Source organism: Notothenia rossii (assembly GCF_949606895.1).
Source record: "Notothenia rossii genome assembly, chromosome: 1".
NCBI classification, from domain to species: domain Eukaryota; kingdom Metazoa; phylum Chordata; class Actinopteri; order Perciformes; family Nototheniidae; genus Notothenia; species Notothenia rossii.
In genome coordinates, this window is record NC_136912.1 from 28,656,049 (window position 1) to 28,683,173 (window position 27,125).

The 27,125-nt window shown below is 40.0% G+C and overlaps 1 protein-coding gene across 2 annotated transcripts in view; it reads right to left on the reverse strand.

Annotated features, from left to right (window-relative positions):
• Positions 1–25,806, reverse strand: part of gcgrb (glucagon receptor b) — a 54,239-nt gene extending 28,433 nt beyond the window's left edge. For both annotated transcript variants that reach the window (XM_079647486.1, XM_079647485.1), the window contains exon 1: positions 25,501–25,806. The gene's annotated coding sequence lies outside the window, so the exon portion shown is untranslated. The remainder of the gene's footprint in view (positions 1–25,500) is intronic.
• Positions 25,807–27,125: the final 1,319 nt, after the last annotated feature.

Below are 27,125 nucleotides of genomic sequence, written 5' to 3' on the forward strand. Positions count from 1 at the left end.
CTGAGAGTCCTTCTAACCCCATGTCCTGTTCCGTTGGGGATCCCGTTGGGAGTCCTGCCAACTGCGTGCCCTGACCTGTTGGGGAAGCCGCCGACACCTGTCCCGCCGAGGGGTCTTGCCAACACCTGTTTCGTTGGGGGTCCAGCCGACACCTGCTCCGTCGGATTTCCTGCCAACACCAGATCCTGACCTGCTGGGGGTCCCGACGACACGTGCTCCGCCGGGTTTCCTGCCAACACCATGTCCTGTCCTGTTTGGGGTCCCACTGACACCAGCCCATGTTCCGTCCAGGGTCCCGTCTACGCCTGACCCGCCAGGGGTTCCATCAGCTCCTGCCCCTCCTTGTGCCCGGCCCCCTGAGTTCCCCCGCCGCGGTCTTTGGTTCATTGTTTGTTTCTCCTGTCTCCCTTCATGTTGGTCATGATCGTTTTTTGGGTATGTTATCTTCCTCGTGTGACCTATGGATTATCCTTGCCATGTTTTTTGTTCATCAGCTTTTTAAGAATAAAGCTCGCTTTTGTTTATAGACCTTTATCTTTTTGTAGTCTGCATTTTGGGTCCTACCTCTTGCCGCAATCTAAACAGTGATTGTAACATCATCGTGATTATTGTCAATAACTTTAATGTCTACATCATCAAAATACACAATTCTATCATTGATTTTAATGTCCTTACCAACAGTAAGGCCTATGCTATTGATCCAGCCTGGATTTGTAAAGATCAGCAGATTATTGGTTTTGTTCCATGACAACCCCTTCTCATTTACATTTAAAAAGATGCATACTATCAAGCTGATGTATCCTCAATATCTTTTTGGAAATGTATCACACTAAGTCAATATACTCAAATGTAAACAATGTATTTAAAATGTTACATATTGTACAACCAGTTATTTCACCAGGGAACAAACTGTTAAACAAAGAAGGAACACAAAGAAGAAACTGGAGCTTCACATTGAAAAGACGAATGGGAACTAAATTCTCTCATTTCTGCCTAATGTGCATTATTTGTAACAGGGAATCTGTTTGAGTATGAAAAGTGAGCAAAGTAAAGCGGAGAAAGAGAATGTGGGGTCCATTCTTCTCTTTCAGATGAGAATATTTCTGATTTAGTGAGGAAACATAATTAAATAAGCTAAATAGACCCATATGTGCCAGATGCCTCTAGAGATACACAAGCTGTATCTCTGTTTGTGAGTGAAATAGACACAAAGAGAGAGAGTATGCGTGCGCGCGCGTGCATGCTGAAGGGGTCTGGCTTATAACTCAACTCAGAGTATTTGGCTGCCGCTTCACTCACTTTAAATTATAATAAAGATCATTTCATTTATAATGTTCTCGTCAGAGAATGCTCAAAGTCGTAAGACCACATCAAAAACTCAACTGAATGTCCTGTTCAATCAATCAATGCTTATTTATATAGCCCAATATCACAAATGTTACATTTGTCTCAGTGGACTTCACAGTTTGTACAGAATATCAGTTTGTACAGAATATCAGTATGACAATAGGACACACTCTGTCCTTAGACAGTGTTAAACACTGGTACTAATTTAAAGACTGAATGAGTCTCCTGTGAACAATTTCTCTGTTCAAAAAACATTCAATGTAAAATTACCAGCAGACTCAAGATATGTCTGGAACTACCAGCATTGTTTATGAATCAAAAATATTGACAATGTTGTAATCTAAATTCACAAAATGCTGACACATGACTCCACTTTTGTCTTTATGAACTCCCAGCCAATATTGAATAAGGGACATTTGGCAGGGTCAGAGTTCAATACTTGCAGCTGCTCTAAAGAAAGGGAGCTTTGGCATGTAAGGTCAAAAACAGTTCAAATGCACAAATAGTTACTGTAACAATTGCTTTATGAGCCGGATGGGGGGGATCAGGGAATTTAGTGTAAAATCCTGTGCCAGTGATTTTTTTTCCTAATCACTTGAGGCAGAGACGTCTATGAAGTGGTCATTTAATTATTTCAAATGTACACAATGTAATTTCATTGAGCTCCAATAGGCTTTTAAAGTTAAGAGCTTTAATGGAATGCAAAATGAAAGGGCTTCCTTTTATTTTTAATTCATTGGAAGATTTCAATAAAGAACAATCAGCCGCCTTCTCAGATTTGCATGTAGGTAGAACCCTTCTCAGTGTGTTGAGAGTTAGTTACAGGTCTTCCCAGGGTTGGACGAAATCAAATCTTAACTAAGTTAAAAGGCCCTGCGCTCTCACACAGGTGATTTTAGCTATCCTGGCTGACCAGAGCTGTAGTGAGTGAGCTGTGCTGGGAGTTTGCTAGGAGTATACCTTTTATCACAGCAGACATCTTTAACTGTCAACTCCCTTTCAGTTAAATTAAGAGTTGAGAGTTCACTTGTATTCAACACTGCCTTGTGTATTTTCTACATATGGGTCACACATGGGTCCCACTGACATGTTAGGGTTAGGGTTAAACCTGACTGGTTAAACCCTAAAACATTTTTTCATGCGTCAGTGGGTGACATGTTAGGGTTAGGGTTAGGGTTAAACCTGACTGGTTTTCGGACCCCCCCAGACCACCCCAATAAAGCAAAACTGCACGTTTCAGAGTGGCCTTTTATTGTGGCCAGCCTAAGGCACACCTGTGCAATAATCATGCTGTCTAATCAGCATCTTGATATGCCTCACCTGTGAGGTGGGATGGATTATCTCGGCAAAGGAGAAGTGCTCACTATCACAGATTTTTTCAGATTTGTGAACAATATTTTAGAGAAATGGTTATTTTGTGTATATAGAAAATGTGATCTTTGAGTTCATCTCATGAAACGGGAGCAAAAACATAAGTGTTGCATTTATATTTTTGTTCAGTGTAGTTGGCCTCAGCAAAGTGCCTCATAAAGCCTTTGCCTACCTGTTTGAGACCTCCAAGTTTTGGTGTTGGCCTTTCTTTTTCTGTGATTTTTTAAATTAGAAATTCTGCTGAATAAATGAATTATGAAGCAAATTACCGTCTTCTTCATTAGCTGCCATTTTTCTCAGTCTCCAATGTAGGGCAATAGCCTACATGCCCCACAGCTGGAAAATATGATGACATCACACAGACTTGCTCACAGGTCCTAGGGGTGTACCAAAGACCACAAATCAAATTCTGATATATTTTTTCAATTCTTTTAATATTTGTTGCCACTCTAAAGTACACATTCTATAAGAAAACCCTGCAACCACAGACACAGCAGACCTTTGGGATGGAGATAGCCTTATGAAGAAGCAAAGGCAGAGACAGATACACAAAGTTGCAGCTCCAGCTCCAAATAGTGGGTTCATCAAACCAAAACGATTTGATATATTCAAACAATTTTAATAATGTAATATAAAAGATTATTTTAACAATAGAATTAATACTGTGTAATATTTTAACCAAAAATTACACTTTAAAATGATAGGGCCTGGAGAGAAGGTCCTGAAGGCCCTGACAGACTTCCACTGGTGTCTACCCTGTTAGACATCTGTCCACCCTGTTATGTTGGTATTTTTCTAGCATAGTTTAATGAAAATATTAAATATCAAGTGTATATTTGTACTTTTATAAAGAAATGAGATAGGTTGATTATATATTCTAGAAACTTTTAGTAATTCTTATTGTATTTAAGTTTTGTCATGAAAAACTGTGGAAAAATATGCCGCGTTGTCATAATCTACACTTGTTTTTCTCAATATACTACTTAAAACGAATTAGGTATGAAATATATATCTAATTAGAGCTAGGGACATACAACCCTTGTTAAAAAGTCATTTTAATTGTAAGAATGCACTGAAAACTAATTTAAGCAGTTATGTGTATGTCCTTAACAGGGTGGACATATCCCGGGTGTCACGTGTTGTTAATATATCTATATATATATAAAGATTTAGGAGCCTGAGCTTGACCAAAATGTTTTTTAGCAAATTAGATATGTCCTTTATAGAATAGAACATTAAAAAGTAGTTAAATCAACTATTTATTTCACCCAACTTATGAAGTCCAAATGGCACCCTATAAAAAAAAATGACCCCTATCAAAACATTGATGCAATCTTCAGTAATGAAGGCGTCATTATTTCATGATCATCTTGTGTTGTGAGGATACCCCTCAGAGTCTGTTTAAAGTATTATTGCGCTCCTCAATATTAATTAATTACTCACATCTAAAACATGACATGCATCTTTTATTCAAGGCTGAATGTGAGGCAGTCTTTTAGCACAGGGGGCTATGGAGATCAACTCGAGTTCAAGTCATTAAGCAGCACAAAAAGAATCAGCGGAATGAGTAAAACTCTGTTTGTGTGGAGCATACCGTGTAATTAAAGTCTGAATGCATTTTATTGAATAACACTTTGTACCATGATTCATTCAGCATTTTCCTTTATGTTGGCAAGTGCTAGCAATGGGTTTCAAAGGTTAAGGAGACGTCTTGCAAAGGAAATTGTATATTTCTACAAAGAAGAAAGAAATTGTAGAAACAGAAATGTAAATCAGTGGGCCTTGAAAGCAACTCTACAGGTACTTAACCTCTGCGTCATGAGGCATGCAATAAGCCTTCAAATCCACACTATTGCTGTATAATGACACACACAGGCAATATAGTCCTGTATATCCTTCCCATATATCTTGTAATCTCATATCTAACAGCTTAGATTAACATGCATCACCATTAAACTTCCACAATTACATTAAGACAATTATTTTGACAAGTTTTCTTCTTTCATAATTCTTGTTTCATTTTGTTGAACCATTAGAGGAAATCGTTTTTACAAAGGGAGTTTTGGATATCTTATTAGAAATACAAGGTTTTATAAATCAGTTATACATTTTTTCTTCCTTCAGGTGTTGGAGGCAGACACACACTAAGCCTGTTGAGTGTAAATATTTGTGTGTAGCAGCAGGTTTGTCATAGCTGCTGACTCTCTGCAGAGCAGGCTGGGCTTCATTAATAATGGACAGCGGGACGGAGCTTGGACAGGAGCACCGAGCCGCAGAGAGTGATTATGGAAAGAACGGTTGGATTGAACATAGAGGCTCTGACACTCAGGTTACATGGACTGTGACTCTGCAGGGACCGGGACTCGGCGGTCCCACAGTTGAGTGGAAAGTCTTTTCGCCCTGAAACATTGATGCAGAGGCACAGACTATTGACTGTTCATTAAACCCTGCCCACCTAGATACTGTTGCTATACGTGTCAAGGTGTATATCTTAGCACTGCATTAATATTCTTTGATGAAGACACCAGATCAAAATAGCAAGTTATTTTTTAAAGGTCACCTATTATGCAAGATCCACTTTTTCACGTCTTTTATACATAAACATGTGTCCCCTCTGTAAAGATATTCTGAACGTTTCAGGAAAAAAGATACGCTAACTTTTTGTCCTGATCCATTTATATAAAAACTATATAAATGTATATATCTGAAAATGAGCTGATCAGATTTTGGCCACTTTATGATCTCATAATGTTTTTTTGGGGTTGTGTAACCATTAGCCAATCACCAACCAAGGTAACCCCCCCCCCCTTATCACCTGAATCTCCTCCTAGACCACCATTGTGTTCTTTTTAACCAAATATCTCTCAGAGGGGCGTGGGGGGTGGCTCCTTATTTTCATCTAAAGTAACAGACAGAGAATCAGCACTTTTGAAACAGGGCTGAAACAGAGGGGATTATGGGATGCTACAATGCACGATCTGTTTGGTATTTCGAGCCAAACACTTTAAACAATAAAAGAAAACTAAAACAGCAACTATATGCTATTCGCCTGATTGTCCCTTTGGGCTTTCCTTTAATGAAGAGCAGTGCAGCAATACTCTCCTTCAAACTATATGAAAACATATGTCCCTCTCATGCTACCTCCAGGGCTTTACTATATATTGGCATACCCACAATTCCCTGTCCTTCTGCTCTCCACTCTCTGTCCCCTTCAGCATGTATGTGTAAATGCATTGAATTAATATGCAAAATGTCATCAGTACAAAAACCCATCAGCCTCGTACGTATTGTTTAGTGTTTATTTTTTCGGCCGGGTTGATAATTCTTATGTTGCATGCATGGTTACATTTTTATATACAGAGCATGACTGAAGGGGCCTGCAGGAAATTATGTGAGTGTGCGTGAGTGCGCGGTTGTGGCCTCGGTCTGCGAGCCTATGCATTACTGATGTTGATTAGGGAAATTAAATACTATGAACAAATATGAACAGTTGGCCACACAGTATGGACGATGTGACTGTCTTTGGTGACACCATATCATCCAACACCTCACATTAGCAGCCTCCAGAGCATCAGCCGATTTCGCCAGTGGGTGGAAACATGCTGTTTTAAAAATGCAAATGAACTGTGTAGTTTCTACTTTTAGAAATGAAGACCACTAAGGACACAGCTTGCGGCATGAGATCAGACGTAACAGCTGTTAATATAAGAAGTAGCAGTTTGTATGAGCAAGAAGACGCATGTGTTACTGTCAGATGAGCCATAATGTTGGAAATGGAAATGAGATCACTTATGGAGGAAACTAGGCCCAGTTCACTAACCGCGTGTCTTCTGTGTACGCATCCTGTCTACATTCATTACAACGTTTTTGCTAAACTTTCCTCACTTAATGAACAAATGCAAATTTAACATGCATAGTTTGGTCTTGCTCCCTCTTGGGGACATAAGGCACCAATGGATGCTCTAAAGGCGAGACACTAAAGGTGAATCATCATTGTTTTTAAATATGGAATTTAACAATACATAGCTGAAGGACATTTTTAATGAACTGGTTTTTTCTCACTCAGTGTACAAATGTCCACTTCAGTAGCACCTCAAAACAACAAACCCTTGCCATTCTTGTCCCTTTTATGAAGGTTTTTACAGATGTATGTCATATATAATGCATAGCCTGATTTATAAAACATTCTATTTCTAATAAGATATCCAAAACTCCCTTTGTAAAAACCATTTCCTCTAATGGTTCTACAAAATGAAACAAGAATTATGAAAGAAGAAAACTTGTAAAAGAAAAAATAATCGTCTTCATGTAATTGCGGAAGTTTTATGGTGATATCTGTTCATCTAAACTGTTGGATATGAGATTACAAGATATTGAGGGCAGGATATAGAGGATCATTTTGCCTGTGTGTGTCTTTATACAGTAATAGTGTGGATGTTAAGGATTATTGCATGCCTCATGACGCACAGCTGAAGGTCCTGTAGAGCTGCTTTCCAGGCTCACTGGGTGTTTCTCAATCTTGAGTACGCTTGCTTGGTAGCACGTCTTCCGAGCATCTTGCTTCAGAAGCGAGGCAAGAATACTTCCTGGCATTCGGAAAACAAAGAGTGGAACAGGCGAGCAAGTGTGCAGATGTGCATCATATGATAGCCCCCGCCTTACATTTTCAGCCACAGATTTGGGGAAATTGGTCCGTGCGCAAAGCATTGTGGGGATTTTAAGACCGCGGAGTCTACACATGTGCAGCCTCTAAATTTCTCCAAACTAAGTACGCCGGGCTCGGTAGACTGGACATTGGAACAGTACTTCGGCGGCACTCAATGACGTAGTATGCTTGAAATAGTGGCTCTGGAGCAGCCTTCCTCGACATTGAGAAACAACCTGAGTCTGTTTATTCAGCCTCTTCAAGGTACAGTAAGAACATTTACATTTCTATTTCTACAATGTCTCTCTTCTTCATACAAGTATACAATTTCCTTTGCAAGATGTCTCCTTAACCTTTGAAACCCCTTCATAGCACTTGACAGTAACATGAAAAATGGTGGATGAATCCACCACTAAACATGGTTTGAAGTGTTATTCAATAAAATACATTCAGACCTTAATTACACACTGTGTGTCACGGTTTGTGAAACAAGCAGGACCCAAATGCAGATATAAACTGAACTTCCTTTATTTCAAGGCTATGAGATATATGTACAATGACAAACAGAACACTCACCGCAGAACTAGTCAGGGAACAAGACGAACCGACCAAGACAGACAGACAACCCGGAACTTAAATACACACAAGACTCAATCACACAACAAGACACAGGTGAGGAGGGAGGAGAAAACACAGGGGCCCAGGTGAACATAATCAGACAATTAGACACACCAGGGAAACTAATGACAAGAGGAAAATACAGGGAAAAGGACCAGACAATAACCCAAAGGAAAACATGACATGGAAAACAGCAAAAACACCCAAACCTACAAAACTATAAACGTGACATAACATGAGAATCGTGACATTGTGCTCCACACAAACAGGGTGTTTAACTTATTTCGCTGATTATACCTCTTCTCGTGTTGTGTTTGCTTGGCAACAGCTTGAACTCAAGGTGATCACATTAGCTTCCTGTCCTACAAGACTGCCCCAGATTCAGTGTTGAATAAAATAACAAACACAGCAGGAGTATTTCTTTGTCAAAAACACCAATCAGCAGGAAATAAAAATAACTGCTGAGACCTAACAATGATTAACATATGACAGTGTGTGTGACTGGAAGGAAGGATATGTACAAGTCAGCGGAAAATATGTGCTACTGATAGAGAATGATAACTGTGAGGTTTGATTGACAGCACTCTACCTCGCTACCTTTCTGCTTCAAAGCAATATGACAGAGGAAAAGGTGAATGAATTTGAAAAGGAAAACATAACGACTGGAGAGCTCCACAGGGCCCGGTTGGCACACTGAATGCCATTCATTAAAGCGTCAGTGTCAGAACACAAGAGCTGTGACAAGCAGCTTCATTAAGATATCAACATGAAGCCTCGGCCATCCATCCAGCCTCAGGCGCTCTCTGTCAGGAGATTAAGAAGCAAGAAAATCTGAAGGAAAATCAATTATGGCAAGGAGAGTGGATACACACATATAATATAATAAGACAGGTTGATGAGTGTGTACATTAAATGACTGACAGAGTAAAGAGAGGATGATCCTCAGCCAGCAGCGGAGGCCTTAACGCAAACAGTTTACTGTTACTAAAACACTATTTTATACCCACTGAAGCTCTTATTTGTATTCCTTCATTTTACACAAGAAAGGTTTTCTTAATCATTTTGATCATCAGATGTCATACAGTAGTTCTGATTGACAGTTTTACCTGTTCCAAATCAGTGACTTTCTAAATGGGGGCGGCGGTGCCAAAGTCCATAGGGACTTGGCTTGGGAACTGGAAGGTCACCATTTCAAGTCTCGGAAAGTCGAAGTACTACCAAGGTGTTCCTGAGCAAGGCACTCTCCCTACACTGCTCCCCGGGCGCCTTACATAATGGCAGCCGACTGTTCCTAACGATAGGATGGGTCAAATGCAGAGATCTTTCACAGTTCCCCTCTGTGGGACAGATAAAGGTTTTAAAAAAGATATTCTGTTTTTGACCCTCATTACTCTGTCCTTCAATGATCTAACTATAGAAAAAGAAAAGCGGAATACATTTACATTTAAAACCTTTTTCAAGTCACTGGTGCCTGTATCATAAATGAACACTATGGTGTGACTAAAAACCTACCGAGATAAAAATACAAAAGGTCAATCAAACTATGTCAGATGTACCTTTATGTGTCACACGCAGCGTGACTAACAACCAGCTTAATATTTTTGTCAGCTTTCAGTTTTGGCAAAAACACAAACAGACAACAACGCAGCATCCCAAACACAGCCTCCTCATTCATTTCAAATAGGTCATCACAGTAAGGTACTGACTCAGAGTGTTGGCCAACACAGCGCAACGGCATCCAGCAAGGCTCTGCATTGGGCCACTCAAATATCTGTAAGTTCCCGGTCCTGATAAATCAAACTTGAAAAACATTGTATTAACAGTGTTTAGGTTGTGATTGCTGTGTGAATGTGATCAATTGAAGCTTGTAAGATCCTTCTTCACAGTGGTATAAATCACAGAGCAGTGTGCAGGCGTCTGATAAGCCTTCAAACTTATGAATCTATTACTCAAACCAGCCTTTCCTGCAGCAGCAGCAAGAACCTTCCTAAACTTTTTCACACTTACGGCCCCTACACACGGCGGCGTGCGTTGCCGCTTCAACGCTCCTGCCCATTCACTTTGAATGGGGTGACGTCACGATTCGCCGAACTGCATTGTGGGAGCAAAGCGTAGCTTCTCTCGTGGTGCTCGCTGCAAAAGTAGAACAATGTTCAACTTTTGCTGCCTCGATGGAGGTATCTGCCAATCAAATCCCGTTTATGCAAATCTGCCAGTACAAGCGCTAGCCAATCAAACTGCGTGTATGCTGGGAGAGCCAGACCGCAGTTTATTTCCTCATATGCCAAAAAATGGAGGAGAAAATAATCATAGCGGTAGGGAATCACCCGGTGCTTTATGATCAGTCCCTGTTCACCTACCGGGATACAAACCGGAGGAGCCAGGCATGGAGGGAGGTGGCAGAGACAGTGGGTGAAACTGGTAGGTTTTCACCTGTTTGAGGAGTTTGTATCCAGTGTATTTCATTTGAATGGACAGCTAGCAGGCATAGACAGTATTTAGCCAGCAGGGAATGTTGCGTAAAATAGCAGCATCGACATTAATGTCATAAATGTTCATCATGTAAAGTGTGACATGTAAAACCTTTTATGCAATTGACAGGAGAGATTCATGTGATTGGTTGTTGGTCGCGTTGCTCGCATAAACTCCCCAAGCTCAAGACACGCCAAGCGGCAACGCACGCCGCCGTGTGTAGGGGCCGTTAGAAGCAGCTCTCCTAGCTTACAATATCCCTGTATGGTTTGGTTTTGATGATTTTTAAACCTACTTCTGGCAAGGTATGATTGTTTATTCTCACAGCTTAATGCTGACCATGTGGTGTACACTGTGGTGAGGCTCGCCCCCGCTTCAGAAATGTTTCAGTGTTTCTGCAGACTAAGAGCACAATAAGCAATCAGTTAAAACAGGTCTAAGCTAATCATAACAAATACTGCTCATTTCTGCTTTATACGGACGGGGGTGATAAGATGTAATGTCAGATCTAATGAGCCTTAGTGGTATCATGAAAGAATGATCTCTTTAATTGTCTTGTCCTGTCAGCCCCCTTTAAACACTCACTATGGATATATGTAATATGGTTTCATTTTTAATTGGACTGAGATATGTGGATTCACTGTGTTATCTCTTTCCTCCCTTTGATGTACTTAAACCTCGATTATACTGCGGATATTAACAAGTTTTAAGAACTTCTAAAGCATTTCATAAATGTCATCTTCATCTTTAATATGATATCGAACCAAGAAATCTATTTACTAATTTATCTGCATGAACTTCAAGGGCAGCAATTATTTTTTGGTAGTTACTTTATTTATGGCCCTAAAAGGAGTCGATTAATTGTTTGGTCTTATGTTTGTTTTAGTAAGACAGTAAAACTGAGGAACTAAGTTCTTGGGACAATGTGTTCTCATTTTTACGGTATTTTTGCATTGTGGTGGTTGTAGTGACAGTAGAGGTGAATGTCCGGGAACCCTGTGGTCTTCATGAAGAAGACCCTTTAAGATTTGAATCAGCCTCTTAATCCACCACGATTAAGATCTATAACATATTGATCTGTGTTTGGCAGGCGCTCCACACACTGACGCTCATGATGGTGGTCAGCTGTCCAGCCGAGGCTGATCGTTGCACTGATCTTGTTGAGATTGTTCATCAGGATGTGACCGAGCAGGGTAAACCCACACGAGTAAATGTCAACGGACCTCAAGCAGGATTAAGGTTTGTAATAAGATGACTTGTTTTGGATCGATATCCTCGCTGCTCTAGTGTCCCTGAATGTGTGCCATGAACCACGATCGGTGACCTGAGTCTTTGCTTTAATCACGTGTAACGGAAACCAAACACGGCAGCAGCTACATGAGGTGACAATTTAATCTGCTGTAAAGCTTTTGTAGCAAAAATTGCTAAATAAATTGCAGATATCAAGCAGACAATTCTTAAAGGTTTATGAAAATAATGTATCCCAATGCCCCATTTTTCTGTACACTTGTTCCCAGAATTTCAAAAGAACCCAAATATAATCCACTTCCTCCATCTAATATTAATTTTTCCGTTTTCCAACGTCCTGTTCCTGTTTGGCCACAGTTGACTAATCCTGGAAACCATCAGGATTGGAAAACAAAGACCGGATCATGTTAAAATACCTTAAATTAAACCTAAAAAATCACAATATAATTTAAAAATCATAAAGTATTTTACAAATACTGGATCAAGTAAACGTGCTTTAAAATGGACAGTGCCTATGCAATATACACATTTAGAAATATCTGGTGCATTAAGTGATGTGTGTCTTTGGTCTGGGATGATCAGGTAAAAAAGGGAATAAAAATGAAATGCACAACCAAATATATATTATTTTTTATTGTCATTCCCTTCCAAAACCTGGCTCCTAAATTAATGAATTACCCACAATGCAACTCGACCCATCTCTGTTATGCTAGTAGCATGAAATGTTTTCAAAGCTATAGTCTTCAGAGGTGCTCAACACTGATTTAAATGACATCACTTGATGTATTGTTTATTATTCCCCAAATACCTTTAAACCGAATTGAAAGTATTAAAATTGTCCCATATAATTCTGTAATTTAGATGACGGTGATTTTAGATACCGAATAACATGTTTTGATGTGTTATTGATTTAGGCTGTAGAAAAGGCCCCAAAGTTATAGTTATAGATATATACTATTTTATTATACAGAGTTGATACCTGTTAAGTTGTGCCTTCATAGTGGGGAGGGGCTAACCCACGTTTTACTGTAAATCCTAAACATCACTAAATGTATTAAGAATAACTTCACTGCTTTCTGATAATTACAGCTCTTTTGATAGTTCAATTCTTTTTGAGTGTTTGTTAGTTGAGGAGAAGACCAGGAATATATACATTTAGGCAGCAAGACTAAATCACACATTCTTTCCACTACTTCATCATGAATAAATACAATAATTGAGTAACTAGATATTATGAGGGTAAAACAAGATATTAACATTCTAATAACAGTATTTTAGGGACTTTTTAAGGTGATGAGTTTTTTTCCAAAATAACATGTTCTTTTCCTCAGATGGGGTTTACAAAACGAGGACACTGCCAATAAGTCTTACCTGGTGGCTATGCAAGATCACCATGAAGACATCAATTTCGCAGCATCAGGGCTCATCCTCAACCCAGAGCTGCCATGGATTGGTGCATCCCCAGATGGTCTCGTGACCTTTGCTTGCCATGAGCCTGGCATTTTAGAAATAAAGTGTCCTTTCAGCGCTAAAGACCGCAGTCTACTTGAATGCACCAAAGACTCGTGGTTCTGCCTGACCGTCCCTGAGCGAGGTGTGATGAGCCTAAAGCTGAATCACAGCTATATGTATCAAGTGCAGGCACAAATGCGTGTCGCAGAGGTAATGTTCTGTGATTTTCTTGTGTGGACACCTCAAGAACTTTTTAAACAGCGCATCATGTTTGATAGCACATTTTTTGATGTTGCACATTCAATGGTGGTAAACGTGCCACGCTTCTCCCCCACTGCAACCTCTGACAAAACATCTGAGGGACATTAAGAAGCTGACAATAAATAAGCTCTTCTTGTCAGACACTGGTCTTTTTCTTTTGTCTTCATGGTCAGGTTTTTGTTTACCCATTAAGCTTACATATTCATACACTGTAGATTGTGCAATAAATAACTGTATCTAATACTTGCAGATGCATTGTAGTATAAGTAGGAGCATTTAAAAAACCTCAAGGGACAAATACTTGGAAAAAGTGATGTTTATTAGTTAAAAACTGGACATTTTAATGTATTAATTGTAAAGATAATAGAGAGAAGATCCAACATACATAGAAAGGGGAATACACAATAAACATTTTGTTTCATTTAGCTGACGCTTTTATTAAAAGCGACTTACAAATAGTATCTATCTATTCTGTGGGTACCACAGATGGGCAGACATTACAAAGAGCACAGCAAACTGTTACCATCTTGTCAAGGGAAGTAGGTTGTCCTTGAGTGGCTGCTTGGCAAAGAGACAGCGAGATGGTGCTCTGAAGGATGGGGTATTTGTTCCTGACTAGGCCAATGACTCTTTCCACATGGATCCTGACGGCAGCGAGTCCCCTTGTGGATTCAAGTTCCAGTGGATGCAGTTGCTGCTTGCCTTTGGTGAATGCTGATATTTTCACCTGTGCATTATACAGTCCCACAGTGTCTTTCACATTGAAGCCTCTATCAGCAAGAACAACATCTCCTGGTGATAATTTCTCAAGATATGAGCAGTTTTCTGTAATGTACTTGTCGCTTGTGCGTCCCCCCCAGCCCTTTGACACAAAGGATGTAACACCCTGTGGTGTTATAGAAATTAGATATTTTACAGTGTTGTGGTGCTTGTAATAGGAGTATGTTTGTGCACGTGCCCTTACATTCTTTGGCTTCTCTACATTTCAAAACAGTCAATGATGGAAGTGCAGTTGCTAAAATTATCCCTGAAACACATGGGCAGACTAACCTGAATTTGATCTTTTGAGGGCAAAGTGGTGACAGTCTGACATACATGACATCTAAAGTATTGTTGAACATTCTGACAACAATGCTCTTAGACATATGAAAAAGATAAACAAAAATATATAAAGGTAAGTTAAGCCTCATTCTCATCAGTGTTAATAAAAAGCTATGAAAGGGAGTCAGTCTTGGACAGAGAGGAAGCCAAAAACAACCATCATTTTAGCATAGCTTGGTAGGCCTGTTAGTTCCTGGACCATCTCATCATTTCCTTTGAAGGCTTCTTCATTGAAAGACAGCACATTAACTTTGTCCTTAAGACAATTAACCTCAGCTCTTAATCGTGCACACTCGTTTGTCAATGCCTTGACTGTAGCTTGGCAGGCTGCATTTGAGCATGGTTCCACAATACCTGAGCTACAGTAAAAATGGCTTGAGAGTAACTGCGGTCATCTTTCACACATTCTACCTGTTCAACTAAGGTGATGTCAAGCCCAGTGGCATCACTGGTGCTGGAAGGTGCCACATTCTCATGGTCACTATCAGAAACCAAAGTCTCAGTCCGTTTCCTTTTCATCTGCTGAGTATGCTCAAATCTGCTGGTGGCATAGATGCTTCTCTGCCGCTGTCCAGCTGACGTGTGCGCAAACAGGCTGGGGATGTAGGCAGGACTCATGGGGTTGTCATTTTTTCTTCCTAAGCAGACAGAGGCAAACATGGTAGAATATTAATGTGTGTATAAGGCCTCCTAATAAGATAATGACAAGTATTACGATCCAACTTAAGTAAAAGTAGCAATAATACATGTAATATAAATACACAAGTAATTTAAGGCATGCATTCAATAATATTGAGAACGGCAATTTCTTTCTCAGTTTTCTGCCAGAAATGTGTCTTTTATTCAAATGCAGTCGGTTTCAAGCGTAAAGGAACACAGAGCAAAACTAATGCAGTCCTTTCAAAACTCAAAAAATATTGAGTGCTATGTTACCATTACACTGCTAACGGTAATTATTATTCGGCAACTCAATTATCTATGTTGAAGTATTTAGAAAACGTATTTCTGACAAAAAAAGCTAAAAGATAACAATAAGTGAAGAGCTTACCGGAAACGAAGTGTTGACTATAAAATCTGGAGTTAGATGTCGGCTGCCAGTGATCCCTTCTGATGGCAGCCAGCCATTTATTACGACGGTCTAAGACTTTGGGGATCGATACAAACTGTAGTCCGGGGTTCCTCTGGTGACTATTGTCACAGCCCACAGCACAACAAATCCCAGGCATATCCACAAACTTTATTATTCACGATGTGTCTTTCTCTGTTGCTTCCTCCGTGTTCTCTGTTGTTGTAATGACTTGCTGTGACCGGACACCAAAATGGCGGCGCTAGAATACAGTGACGTCACGTGGTACCCATGAATAGTCTATTCTTCTTCTCTTTATCGGTTGTATCATGCTCCTCTCTCTTCACACTTTATTGTATTGTAGCTCATCAGACATAATTTGTCATTTAGTGAAGACAAAAGATACCTGAACGCTGCGCTGTGCCACTGCGAAGCCTCCAAGTGGGGTAGTCGAATGAAAGTCAAGGGTGTGGGCGTGGACTAGCGGAGAATTGTTCAGCTGATCACACACACACTTAAGCACACACATACCCACCGACACATACTGAACAGATTACTGATGGGCAGAGGTGGGAGAGGTCCAATTTTACGCTTCAAGAAAGAGAGTGAGAAAATAAAAGGAGAGTCAGACTGGGGTAATTTGAGAGCGAGCGTTTCAGAAGGACTGGAGGGGGGAGAAATGTAGTGGCACATACACGGATGATTTATCTAAAGGTTGAGGGGATTGAATAAATAAAAGGAAAGGGAAAGGAGGGGTAACAACATACAGCACAAAAACAAAGGGAGTTTATTTAACTGACTCACTTATCAGACTGCATAAAGGAATTATTATTACCTTTAATGGGTGAAATGGGCGAGATAATTGATTTAGACGCGGGGCAGGATAACTGAAAGTCATAGAGTGAAAGAGGGAGTAATGGAGTCATGGATGACGCAGGAACGTAATGAATGAGATGGACTGATTCATGCTTTTCAATTTCACTGTCCGTCAGAGAAACTCACAGAGCAGGGTGGAGATTAGATTTATCCAGATACTCATTAACGTACACACACACACACTGCAGGCACATGCATGAACGTCACAGTATGGATGTATGAAGGCTAATAGTCCAATTTGAAATGACTGTTTTGCTCTTTATGGCTGCGAGTTAACAAGCAGTTTGCCATATGTCCAACGAGTGTGTCTGTACCATAGAGATCAGATGACTGACAGGTAATATTGACGCTGCTCGCTCCACTCTTCAGCGTCCTAACTCGATGCATACTTAATTTTTTAACAGCACAGTATCTTGAAGAAATTGGGTGCTGCTACCATGTTCCAGATCTGCTAAGAACATTTTTGATTATTAATTGTGACAACCATATTGTTCACCTTAACAAAGTTCCTTAACCATTGCCTTAACAATTGTTTATTTGCATATATGACAGAGCTCAATAGAGAGTTTAAGCGTGTAGGCGTATGTCCTAAAACTTTACTGTTTTGTTTCAAACTCAACCAAACAGCAACTAGGCAGAGGGCGACTCGACTGGTTGTAAAAAATATGTATAGAAGTCTACCAGAAATTGTTATTACTTCAAAGTTGAGTTATTACCTCAGTAAACATTATCCTTGCTAGTTTATTGTCTCAAATGCTGGTTTCAAATGTTCTTCAATGCAGCATTATGTTCATTTAGTAAAAAACGGTCACATTTATAGTGAAAAAGACAATAAACCACACCAAGGCCATCTTGTGATTGACGGGTATACAACAACAATTAACAGAGTAGACACTGCAAACATGAAAAACAGGAATTTAAAGATTATTGATATCTTTCATGACTTTTCAATATGAAATGGTATGTGTGTGTGTGTGTGTGTGTGTGTGTGTGTGTGTGTGTGTGTGTGTGTGTGTGTGTGTGTGTGTGTGTGTGTGTGTGTGTCCACAGCATGCGTCAGAAACCAGTCTGGGTCAATGTTGATTAAATAAACAATTGTGTTTATAAAGCAGACCTTCTTTCAACACGCGTGCATGAACCATATACACACAGATACCTCTAACATGCTACGCTGTCACACCACTTTGCTGTTGTCACTTGTGATAAAGAGACGGCCTTTTACAATGGAATAAAGGACGATTTCAAAACCTCAAACACCACCCCCACACACACATACAATATCAACAACAGAATAAGGCAGAAAATATTTAATAATATAAACTAGAGAATGCAATTCCTGAAGAAATTGCTAGTTGGAATGCTTTATGCTGAAAAGCTGACTCTGAGCTGCTATTCTGAAATGTAATGTGTAAGAAGAAAGTGAATAATTTAAATTGAAATTATACATGAACACTGGGGGCTTGCATGTGTGATAAGAGAATTAAAGAAAGTAAAAAGGCTTGGAAAAGCAGCAGAATGTTTGAACTGCAAACGTTTGAACTAACTTCATGGTGAATGATCTGTCGCCATGGAAACGACATATGATGACACCCCATAATTGACAAAGAGCTGTTGAGGGCCGGACCATTAACCATCATCTGAAGTCTGGTGCTGTTTTGACCAGTGACCGGTGGGGTGAGCGGTGAGGTTCATGGCTGGTGAGGCACTGACTCTTTCAGAGTCAGATTTACAAATATTATATTTTGACCTTAATCGAAATATTCGGCTATTTTCAAAAGCTTTTTTAGTCTGATGCTCCCAATTCATTTTAAACAGACCGTTCCACAAAAGGATACCCAACATCTAAATATTGCATTGTTCTTTCTTAGTAAGATCCCATTTTCATTACAATTGTGGTCTTACCTTGACTTGAAGATGAAGTCCATGCTCTCCTTCTGGACAACAATCTCTATTACTTTTTTGTAAAAGTCCTCCTTATCTTCCTGTAATTTGAAAAGTCGAGCTTGTTGTTTGTGTCTACCGTCTCTGCGTAGAATAACAGTAGCAACAAGAACCTGTGGGCTCATGTGCGCCCCCTTCAGTGCGGCAGAGGTTATGGCTGCCTCCCCTGGTGCTTTTTTCATTGCCGTTATATGATGAGACCAGCGAGCCTAAATATCATATATACGTGAAATAAGTTATTTAGAGACTATGGATGGCGAGGATAAATCTAATAAAGGGATCTACAAACATTACATTGGTGACCTACAGTGAGATGGTAACAGGCATGCACTTAGTGCCCGCGCTCCAGCCAGTTTCTGTGGGGTGACGCATTCTGAGGTGAGGCAGATCTCATCTGTGCCTCACCTCACCCCACAGTAACTGGCTTGAGCCTGCTCACAAAATAAGTGCCCGCGTTAAATTAGAGCCCGCGCTCCAGCAAATTACTATGGGTTTACGAAAGGCATAGCTCGTCCCTGCCTCACTTCTCATCGCTACCCGTAGTTGTAGCGGAGCTCAGCAAATTTGCTGATTTTGACTTTAAAAAGCGATTGGAATCATACATAAAGCACATTTACAACACAGATTAGTGGAGACATTTTATTATTATTACTATTTAGTTTTTCTTTAGTTGTTTTTCCGTTACATTGGAGTATCACAGGTGAGGCTCTGCCTCCCCTGCCTCCCCTGACCGCACGTCGTTGGTTTTGACCATTTTCATAGGAGTTACAACAACATTGTGTTTTATGGCAAGGGACGCGTTTCCATGGAAGCAGCCAATGGTGATATGTCAGATTTGGCATAGAGCTGTTGAGGCATGGACCGGTGATGTACAAGTGAAGTTTGGGGGAGGATCGGACCGTGTCCATTGGAGTTACAGCGACATCGTGTTTTATGACAAGGGATGCGTTTCCATGGAAACGTCATATGGTGAGATCTCAGATTTGGCGTAGAGCTGTTGAGGCAGGGACTGGTGATATACAGGTGAAGATTGGGGGACGATCGGACCGTGGAGTTGGAGTTAAAGCGACATTGTGTTTTATGGCGAGGGATGCGTTGCCATAGTAACACCACATTACGTAACATCAGATTTGATGTAGAGCTGTTCAGGGCCACAGTGTTAACCATCATATGATGTTTGGTGGCGTTCTGAGCATGTCAGGTGGAGTTATGACATCATCATGTCATATCTCCAACACAGGTGTTTATGTTTGAGCTAACGACGTTATGAAACACCTGTGCTTGAGCACAGAGATCAAAGGTTTGCATGGTGATGTGCAGTAATCAGTGAGAGGCAATAGCAATCGATTCCCGACCGAGCTGAACGTTTTGATGTTTGAACTGAGTTTCTGCGATGTGGAATGTGGGAGCAGAAGAGCAGCAAAATAACCCGGCGGAATAATAATAAAGAATTTGTCTGTAGAAGAACAAGTAGTTGGAATGCTGTATCAGCATTCCCACTAAATAACATCTGGATGAATGTGTGCACAGTTGCTGTATGTTCATGAAAAATGTGTTTGTTGGTGATGTGATGTAGCTTGCAGAGACAAAAGGTGCAGGGTGCTCTTGTGTAATCTGTTCCGCAATGCACCCTGATGAATACATGTCAGCGATATCAAATAGAGGAGTCTAATAAAGAAATAAAGTGAATGAAATATTCAAGACTTTCTTTTTACATTAACCTCCTTCTCTCTTTGAGCTTCTTAACAACAGTCCGCAACACAAACCTTCTTATCAGCAATTTGGTTCATACGACCTCTGTTTTTGCACATGCAAATCTCTCTGGCTGAGTGGTTCCACGCTGAAATTACGCACTTCTTTCAAGTTAGATCTGGCCAGAAATGGTGACAAAGTATGCTTGTTTTTGGTTCTGATTTGAGGTAAAAACACAGATTGATATCTAGTGCTCAATATCTCCACAAGGTAAACCTTTTACTGGGGGAGGATGGGTATTTATTTTTGCATTGCAACATGTTAAACATTTCCATCAGCTTCAGCTGTCTGTATGTACCCAATCAGCTTGCTACTCAGCACACAGAATTTATGTGAATTTTACCTTGATCCACCCTCACCATTGAGTACCTGGTTGTATCATGGCTTCCATTATGTATTGTATGTAATGTATTTTCCTTTGAATGTCTTTTAATGTGTCATTGGCTGAATGTGATATTATGTGTCAAAGAAAAAACTCTGCCTTTTGAATCCAACGAGAAAATGAAGTGCTTTTTTATTTCAATTGTGTCTCTGTATAAAGTAAGATGACGGACGTGGTAAACGTAACACCTCGTAACTGCAGCATGATGAGAGCATTTAGCTCAGAGCCCCGCTATGTTCAACTTCATCAGATAGCTGAAAGCAATTTGCAGACTCTTATGAGTTGAGAGGCTATTTCCAGTTCTCACGGTACCCGTGCTTGCCCTGTCTCTCAAGTATCAATCAATCAATCAATCAATCAATGTTTATTTATATAGCCCAATATCACAAATGTTACATTTGTCTCAGTGGACTTCACAGTTTGTACAGAATATCAGTATGACAATACGACACCCTCTGTCCTTAGACCCTCACATCGTACAAGGAAAAACTTCCAGAGAAAACCCACAGTTTAAAGGGGAAAATGGGAGAAACCTCAGGGAGAGCAACAGAGGAGGGATCCCTCTCCCAGGATGGACAGACGTGCAATAGATGCCGTGTATAATGAATGTAAGTAGGCTTCAATCAGCATTCACCTAGTCCTTCATTGATTCAATCCCCAACTACATGAGATGACAACATGATAGCAATCAACAATGTACGTAACAAAATGCCCCTGTACGCCCTGTTTTTATCACAAGGGCCAAATCAAATCCATACCAAATACATCGCTCAGCACCACATCATTTGGTAGGCGTCAATGACACCATTTTGATTAAATTTTATTGTGCATACTGAAGTAATCAAGGGTTGACCATTTGTGTTGAAAAGTAGTGGGGACATACTGTAAGGTTTTGCGTGAAAATATCATTTTTTTAAAGCAATCTTTAAACATATATGTAAAGTATGAATATGGAATAGTTAAATATAACCCCTCTTCAAGGGGCTCAACATAGGCTTTTACAGGCTCAACATAAGAAATGATGAACATTGACCATAGAAATAACAGCTATCTGTATGCACCTTTCACAGAGAAAGCATGGAAAACTGTGTCAAGAAGAATCCATGTCAAGAATTTGTTAAAGTAACTGATTTAATATGGATTTCATTTCAGGTTTTCTTGTATTGTAAACACATTAAGAACAAGTGCTCTTATTCGTTACGACATGCATCAGTGCAGTGACCAACCTCCACTGAATATTAACTTTAAAAATGTAAGTACCGCAAAAGAGAAAGGAGGGAGCAGTGTGCCATTACTAGCTATGTTATCTGCAGACATTAAGTCGAATGGAAGTCTGATTTACTGTAATGTATAGCTTTTAAATGTAAGCCTTATTTCTAGTTCCAATTATCAGCACAAGTTCATGGGTCAAATCGATCACTTTCTTTATACAATGCCCCCCACAGGCTCCACCCACAGCTCTTGTGATTGAGACTTGTCCGCTCTTCACAACAACCCTCCATCTCTGTTTGCTTATTTAAAAAAGACTTTAACCAGTGAAACCTCAAGCTTTCTGACAATAGTTTCAGGAGGAAGAGGATAATATAAAAAGACATTAGCTAATTTCGTCCAAACCAACGTCCAAGACCAACGTCTGTTAATCAATATCTGTCCTTTGTAAATGTGCACCTACCCATCCTGACCAAATCAAATCCCTGGCCATCATACCATTACAAAAGAGTGGTCTGATGTCTGAGAAACCAGGCAGGACAACTTAGGATATTACTTCTTGGAGATGGGGGGGTGAAAGGACGCAGAGGGAGAGGAAGGGCTCTGAAGCAAGTACAAGAACACATTTGGGGCAGTTCTTGCAAACCAGGTGTACCGGCGCACAATCTGCAAATGAAGACGGATGGGATGATAAATTGTTCTTCATCCCATTTTAAATCAATTTTCATAAAAGTCCAGGTCAGCTTCTCCAAGGACAAACCTGTCAGTGAGGTGCAGAGAGTCAAGGCATCGGCCCCATTTTTTATAAATGTACTTAATGCACCACCATGGCATGTGTACATTTTTACATATGGTTGAAAGTACTTTTATTCATTATTAATCTGCTGATTGTTTCCTTGATTAATAGTTTCCTACATCACAAGCAATCTGTTCAGATTGCATTAATAATTGTTGTCCAATATATTCCATTTATGTCATGTATAAAAAGAGGCAAATCAGCACATTTGCAAATCTAGAACCCGTGAATACTTTCTAAACATTTTTGATTGAAGAAATTACTGAAACATTAGATTGAAAATCAATATTTTTTTTAAATAAATGTTCTGCAAAATAATGTATTGATTCACCGACTAATGGTGCAGCGTTATGATCACAGAACAATATTTGGATGATCTGGATGTAATAATATTTTCCTTATTACAGCATCTGCACACAATTAGACCCTTATAGGGATATAACATTGATTTGTGTCTGATGGGGCCTCTTCAGGCTTCTGTAAACTAACTGATGATCACCACAGGGCCACTCTCGGCCCCTGAGGGCATATTACAGGGACCCTGGTAGCAGCTGCATTAGGCTGCAATAACTCTTCTGTGCAGATGTCAAATGTAGGCACCTAAACAACCGGCAGTGATTGTCTAATGTCTTCGGATTCTAGATTATTACCCAGCACAGTATGGCGTGTCTTTACGCGGTGATAACAAGACATTTAGGGTAAATGAAAGGAAATTTAGTTAGTGGAGGTAACAAACCATTTTCATACAGTTTCTGAATATGTGTTGTGTGCAGTAGCGTGGCGTGGGGAAATAATTAGGGGAAGCCAATAATACGTCCTTTCTTTTGGGGTGGGGGGGGGGGTGGGGGGGGGGTCAATGTAATAACGTAACCAGATGAGTGATTACAGCGCCCGGTATCATTTCACACACATTTGTATCATACAGATGCAGGACTTACTCACGCCTGTTATCTGACCGACAGGTCCGCACGCACTCTCCAGCCGAAACTCTAATAAGCATTCATTCACAAACTAAATCAGGAGACGTTTTACGTTTTACGTCCGGTTCGCTCTTTTGTTCCTCGCTGTACACAGCTCCAGTTTGGGCATTGGCCTGTCATCAGATTGTATTTGTTGTTGCTGCTGCAGCGGAAGTTTAGTTCAATTATTTTCGATTAAATACTCCGAATCTCCACCCTCCATAATTGCACTTGCTTTAGTTGCTTGCTACTTTCTAACGGCGGTGAGAGTGGTGCAGTGACGTTATCTATCTTCTATCGATTAGATTTATGATTCGAAAATTATAAAAGTAGGGTAGACATGTGGATATTATCCGACTGAACAAAACGTGCATTTACCTAACAGGTTCGTTTTCCACTGACCTTTTTTCGAGCTATTTTCCAAAATCCTATGGAGAAATCCCATTGCTATTTTGTCGAGGGAAACCGAGCGCAGCTTACTTCCGCTTTTTGGGACGCGTCACTGCACCACTAAGTTGATGCGATTTGATTGGATTGCGAGGCAAGGGAAGCCAGCCGCCTCTGGCTTCCCTTGGCATGGCCCTGACCAATCACAGGTTGGCAGGGGCATGACGTGAGCCTCATCTGATTGGTCAATCCCTCAATTTTTTTTCACCAAGGGAAGCAAATTTCGGCTGGCCTCCTCTCGCAACAGAGAGTGCAATCTACTGTTTCACCATAACATCTAGAGGGGCGCTGTTTCACTCTTTGTAAAATACTCAATGAGAATGGGGGAGAGACGGGCCGGCAGCAACACACAACAAAGAATTTCCGAACTAAACGAAGTGTTTTTATTTATTTATTAAAATTATAACTACAATCCGAAAAAACAGGGGAAGCCTGGCTTCCCTTGGCCTCCAGGAGAAAACGCCACTGGTTGTGTGCAGCAGTCACATTTGAATCGAACTTAAAAGCATATTTACACACATCATGTAACCAGCTTTATGCAGCACTTCATATCACACAGCCCAAACCAAAATAAGCCAATATCAATAAGCATTTGCATATTAATGACTTTCATGAAAACATAAGCCATAGAGAGAGAGGAAGAGGAAAAGAGAAGAGAATGACTACCCCAAACTTTTCATAAATACATTTAAAGGGATCATGCCGGTATGCCATTACATTTGCCATGAGCAGATAAGATTTAACATCTAATACAATCCATGGATTCATATGTAGGCACCTAAACAACCGGCAGTGATTGTCGATTGTTTTATGCCTTTCTTACACTTTCAAAAACGAATTCCCTGTCCTGGACACCAACAAACAAAAATACAAAATGTACATAACAAAACAGTACGTAACAAACACAGTACAAAGAGAATAGATTTTGTTTTTTGTCTAGCTCCACAAAGCAAATAGTAACAATAAAATACAATACAATACCATAAAAAATAGAAAATGTTCCCAAAAGAAACGGTGAAGGAATATTCCAGCATGTTTAAGAAAGAGTAAACAGTGAACCAGCATAAACTGCATCATTTATATTATGCAATGGCAGGTGATTTAAATGGTGAATGATTTACACGTTATGGATCACCATGGTAGAAAGACAACAATCAGATAATGATAACAGAACCTGGCTTGCTGTTCAAATACAAATAAGACAAGTTGCCTGTTGAAAGAGGAAACGTTTTTTTCCTCTTTCTTTTAATCTAAGTCCGTTAATTCCCTTATCTAACACACAGATACACAGACACACGCGCGCGCGCACACACACACACACACACACACACACACACACACACACACACACACACACACACACACACACTCACAAACCATAGCTTCTAGAACACCTCCAAAAGTTTCAGAATAAAATGTCGTTTGGACCACAAGGAGGGGAAAAAAGGAAATAAACTCTTATAGGCTGCACCATTCGACACATAAGCTCCTTAAAGCTTTGATAGAATAGCTAGAGTTAAGATGAACACAGCAAACATTAACAAAAATAGTTTTTACCTAAGCGTCCAGACCTCCTCGTGCGCCCCTGGCACCCCCACACCGCGCGCTGCTCATCTCCCGGCCCGGCCCATCACCGCAGGTACTGTCCGGAGAGCACAGCACATCACCGTATCCGAAAGTGGAGATTTAAAAATAACTCTGACGTTCAAAATAAAGAAAATAGAAAGAAAAACTGGACTTTTGAGTTCTCAACTTTTCACTTTGTCCTGTTAGGCTTCTGTCCAGGCTGCCTTCTCTCAGTACATTCCTATAAACCACTTTCCTAATAGAAATCTCGCTTCTGTTTCAGTGGACTGAAGTGTGTCCGACTGAGCGAGGTTGAACGGTCCGCTGATGGGGCTCTGCGCTCCAGATTTTCATCAAACTAGTCAGGATATCTGGGGTACTTCCGGTGAAGAGTTGCAAAAATAAAACAAAAAATGTATTTCAAGGTTCATGGATGAGTTACCATAAGCACACAAATGACAATGTTTATAAGCCATCTTTGTAATTTAAGGTCTTACATTTTAAAACTCCAATAGCAAAAGAGTACCATATTGTCATGTACTTATTTTTAATGAAGCGTTGCACATCTGCTCTTATTAATTTAAGGAACTGCTTGTGTTTTAATGTAATTTATTGTGAGTCTGGCATGGGCGTACAATTTTAGGTATTTGATAATCTTCTTATAAGACAAGGTTCAAGGTTCAAGGTTCTTTATTGTCAAACTAACATAGCAAATAACCTTGAACCTTGAACCTTGTCTTATATGGAGATTATCAAATACCTACAAATGTATATCATTATGTGATGACACACAATAAGGGTTTTCTTTCATCTGTAAAATCTACACAATGTGCCTGGACATAATACATGCTGGTTTAAAGTTAAGGTTTGTTTGTTTCATTTAATTGATCACCATAATTGAGGCATTATTATTGTTACAGTGAATGTTTTAATGAATAAGTGCAACAGTTAGGAATATAAAAATCCTAAAACAGCTACAGTATGAAGTTGCATTGGAGGATGAGGTGGATGGTTAATTTGTTCCAAGGCTGCATTAATTCACTCTTACGGTTGTCAGGTTTTCTTTCCTTTCTGTGAAAGTCACACAATGAAGGTGGATCTAAAGTTAAAACAATTGCATCTCATGTGTTACATATGAATGAAAGTCATTGTTCGCTCAATGACAGATTATAAAGAACAATACATCGAACTGTATGTAATGATCATGTTTATTAGTGCCATTGTACTTCTGTGCCTTTATTTTGAAATACCATTCAATACACTTCCGGTAAGTGTTTTCCTGAATGTAGGCAGCTTTATACAGGTCGGTTCCTATCTGTTCTTTCTAATTGAATGATCCTTAATTCATAGAATATATTTGTATTTTCTGACAGAAGGACTTTAGGTAGTGATGGTAGTGGAGGCTTTTATTTAAGATATGCTAGATAGAAAAGGGACCCCATAGTGTCTGCACTGGGGAAAAGATGCAACGGTAGGATACATTGCAGGGGGGTGTTGAAAGGTTACGCTCAAAGGTGTGGGCAGCATTCAACAAGAAGAGACTTCTGAAGCATGAAAGCAAAGTGAAAGCTGCTTCAGAATTCTGATCAGTCTGCCCCTCTGTCCCTAGCCCCCTT